This window comes from Emydura macquarii, unplaced genomic scaffold, assembly GCF_026122565.2.
Source record: "Emydura macquarii macquarii isolate MOO-44397 ecotype Brisbane River unplaced genomic scaffold, CSIRO-AGI_Emac_v2 contig_450, whole genome shotgun sequence".
Classification (NCBI taxonomy): domain Eukaryota; kingdom Metazoa; phylum Chordata; order Testudines; family Chelidae; genus Emydura; species Emydura macquarii.
This window is the reverse complement of record NW_027130587.1, coordinates 1274180-1278515: the sequence shown is the minus strand read 5'-3', so window position 1 is coordinate 1278515 and position 4336 is coordinate 1274180.

The following is a 4336-nucleotide window of genomic DNA, read 5'->3' as shown; positions in this document are numbered from 1 at the left end:
GGACGGACGGACGAAGCAGCCGGGCCCGCTGCCCCCGCCCCCAGCGGAGGTGGGGCTGGGGCAGGAGCGAGGGGGCAGCAGAGGGGCAGGCTGCGGGCAGGGCAGGGGGCAGCAGACCTCCCACCCCCCCTCCCTGAGCAGTGACCCCCCAGGGCGGTTCTGGACCCTCTGTGCAGCTCCAGCGCCTCTCCCGCCCACAGACGCGGGTCCCATAACACCCCCCACACACACACCCCTTGTCCCTTGTCTCCCTGGGGCCCACCCGGCTGGGCATGGCATCCTGACCCCCCCTGGGCGGCTCGGCTCCTTTCCCTGCCATTGGCGGGAGTCGGGCCCGCTCTGCAGGTCTCCAGCCCAGGCCGCTGACGGTCCCAGCCAGAGCCTGACTCCGCAGCCGGGGTTGTGCCAGTCCCGCTGTCAGGAGAAAGGGGAGCAGGGGGTCCCCGTTTAGGCAGCCCTGCCCTTCTCCGTCCTGCCCTGCGGAGAGGCGGGAACGCTGGGCCTCGCAGGGAGTGTGCCCCTCAAGCGCAGAGCCGGCCCCGCATTCAGCACGGGTCACTCTGCCTCTCCTGGCCTGCAGCACTAGCGGGACCAAACCGGCTTCCCTGGCAGCTGGGGGCCAGCTGCAGCCAGAGGGGAGGTCGCCTCAGCTTCCCGTTCCAATCCCCCTTGCTCAGATGCTTCCAAGGGCTCCTGTGTCCTGCCCACAGCCCTCTGCTGAAAGGGTAACAGCGGCTGGCTCCTGGCCCCATTTCGCACATCCCTGGTTTGCCTGCTTACACTAGAGGGAAACAGCACGGTCGTCTTCTGAGCTGCCCCCCCGCCCGACTCTTCTTCTGAGCTCAGCCCCCTCCCCCCCAGGAGAATGAAGAGCTTGATGGAAACCCCCTTTTGTTAACTTGCTGCACGTCTGTGCCTGAGCAAAGTCTGACTCTCCATCACGTTTCCCCTTGGGCAGGACGGTTCTGCACCTGGACTCTGGCTGAGAAGGGGAAACGGTTCAGCGTGTGGGGTGGGAGGAGGAGAAACCAGGGCCCAGCCCCCTTTATCGAACAAGGGTCACGTTTTTAAACCACCCTCGGGCTGCCCTGGGTGGAGGCAGGAAGTTGCGTTTAGCAAGGGAGGAGTGAGGCTACCATGGATCCCAGTGAAAATCTGCCGTGGTTTGGCCAAGTCCTGAGGCGTTGGTACCGTGGGGCAGGCGAGATGATCTGATGGCCCCTTCTGCCCTTAAAATCTTGGGCCATGACTAGCGTTAGTCACTAACCTAGGTACTGACATGGCGCCTGTCGCCTTCATATCAGAGCACCCCACAATCTGCAATGTATTTATCCTTCCAACGGCCCGGGGTGGCGGGCAGCGCTGTTATCCCCGGAGCACAGATTCATAGGTTCTCAAGAAGGGACCATTGCAATCATGTAATCTGACCTCTTGTGAAACACGGGCCAGAGAACTGCCCCACATGATTCTAGGGCAGATCTTCTGGAAAAACATCCACTTCAAGGCCAGACAGGACTGTTGTGACCATCGAGTTCTCGTCTGACTTGTGTGATACAGGCCATGGAAATTCCCCAACATGATTCCTAGAGCAGATCTCTTAGACAAACAGCCAATCTTGATTAAAAATGGTCAGTGACAGAGAACCTACCATGACCCTTGGTAAGGTGTTCGAATGGTTAATTACTCTCTCTCTGTTAAAAATGTACACCTTATTTCCAGGGTGAATTTGTCTAGCTGCAACTTCCAGCCATTGGATCATGTTAGATCTTCCTCTACTGGATTGAAGAACCCATTGTTACACATTTGCTCCCCATGTAGGGGTTTGCAGACTATGATCGAGTCACTCCTTAACCTTCTCTTTCTTAGGCTAATTCACAGGTTCTCAGACTGGGGACTGGAACCCCTCCAGGAGTCACAAGGCTATTCTGGGAGGGTCGTGAGCTGTGCCGTGGTGACTGTCTGCCCCATGCATGGCTAACAGTCAGAGTCCTTCAAAGCTGGGTGGCCAGAGAGCCGCAGCTGCTGGCTGGTGCTCTGAAGGCAGTGCCGCCCTCAGCAGTAGTGCAGAAGTAAGGATGGCATGGCATGGCATGGGGGGGTGTCACAGCCTGAAATATTTTCAAAGGAGTCCCAGAAAAAATGTTTGAGAATGCAGATGGCCAGCGTTTTAGCAGCTCTCTCTCTCCATTTCTCATGCGCAGCTCAGGTAGGATCACGGTGAAACACACAGTAAGCCGCTAAGGGAATGTATAGGAACGTGGCTAGAATGTAACAACTCCTGTGAGGCGCAGCGGGAATGGGAACCTGCAGTACACCGGATCCCTGGCCAGTGTTTCCCTGACTTGCCTTTTATGGCCTCCATCTCAGTGCCCGTCACACATCCATAAATTTATCCTCACGGCACCCTGGGGAGGCTGGAAGGAGTATTATCTCCATTCTGCAAATGGGGAACTGAAGCACAGAGAGCTTAAGGACAATTTGGCCACAAATTTTCTAATGCAGCCATTAGTTTTTGGGTGTCTCAAATGTTAGATGCCCAACATCTTGTGTATCAAGCTGGGCACCCAAAATCAGTGCCCCTCTTGCAGCATCTGGCCTAGGTGACTTGTGAAAGGTCATCCAGGGAGGCTGTAGCAGAAACAGGAACTGACCCTGGCTCTCTGGGCCCCAGGCTAGTGCCTTATGCACCAGCTCCTGGGGTTTGGATGTAGAAATCTTCCAACCCAGTCCAGCTCAAAGTCTGACAGAAGGATTTCATTTCCTTCCAGAGCTGAGTTGCTTTCTTTAGGCTTTACCGCCTCTGTATTCTCCATAAATTTACAACTGTCCAAGGATTACAGATGCTTTTATCCTACTCTGATGGTGATGAAAAAAGCATTTTTAATTCCTCTGCAGGCTCCTACAGAAGCTGTTTCAGGAATAGATGGGTTGGCGTTATCACATACCATGCCCCCACTCTTCTGACTGACTGCGTATTATTTTACTGAGTGGAGGTTTAATTGTGCCACCAGATGTCATGCGGGAGGATTGGCCTTTAGACGGGATGTCATTTCTCCTGTGGTGAAAAGTTTGACCAATTCCCGCCTCACCGGGCTCAATGATTTACTCCTGGAGCAACGTATGTTTTCCAGTGGTGTGGATGAATTCTGTTAATCTTAGACCTGAACCGCTCTATTCTTTATTTGGCTGTTTGTTTTAACCCTGGTGAAGCACGAATCTCCCAGTCGCCTTTCACAGGGAAGTCGCCTGCCCAAATTCATTTGCCTTGTCTTTGGCTTTGCCGCCCCTGGAACTGGTCCAGCTGTGTGGGAGGCTCCTTGCTCCCGACTCTCCTCTCCCGCCCCCCCTTCTCCGGTAGCACCCAGGCCACACACACACTTGCTCACTGTTCTCTCTTTCCTGGTCCCTTCTCCTGCAGGCAAGCAAAGTCCTTCCCCGTGAGCACATGCAAGCTTCCCTAGGGGATGGACACGCCTGCCTGGCTTCTCCACCAAGCCCTGTGTGTGACGGGGGCATTCACAGTGGAAACGGGGTGTTACTCACCAGCCTCTCCCAGAGGTGGGGCTGTGTGAGTTTCCGGGGAGGTGAAGGCAGCATCAGGGTGCTGCATAGAAAGAACTGGACCTCCCCAGGTTTGGCCGTAGAGGAGCGTGCTGAGCCAGGCTGTGGGCCCAGCGCAAACCATGGGCTTGGAGACCTGGCCAGGAGAATCACCACTGTCACTCAAAAAGCAGAATCTATGTCTCTTGCGAAGTGCCTTGGAAATGTGCCCCATCCCTGGAGTACAGCCTCCCTCACTGTGTCCCCCCAGCGCCATAGGTCATTCGGGTCTCTTCCCTGCCCCAGCTCCCAGGGGCCTTTGGGATGCCTGGGAATCATGGGCCTAGCTGCCTCTACATCTGGGGGCTCACGGAGGAGCTGGCTCTCATGGAATGCTAAACTGTATTATGTTGGCCAGCCACTGAGCGGCACAGAGTGTGACATACCTTTTCTAAGCTGACCTCAGCCACAGGTGGCAGAGCATTAAAGGATCTTACGAGGAATACACCTAGTGTGTGTATAAGCAAACTGTGTGTCCAGTTGATATATGGTACAGCAACAGGACATGGTATCAGGAGCAAACTAAGAACAGAAACAGAAGGCAAACAGTAACCAAGTTGCTGACGGAAGAGCAACAAAGGTTGCAGGATCTCATCAACATGCCACTCTTCAGTGGCCCAAAGAACTTTAGCTTTGACAAAACTTCAGAATGGACAGATGGAAACACTATTTGGCAAGATTGTACATTGCTACCAAGCTCCACAAAGAAATTGGAGATGTACAGGTATCTTCTTGA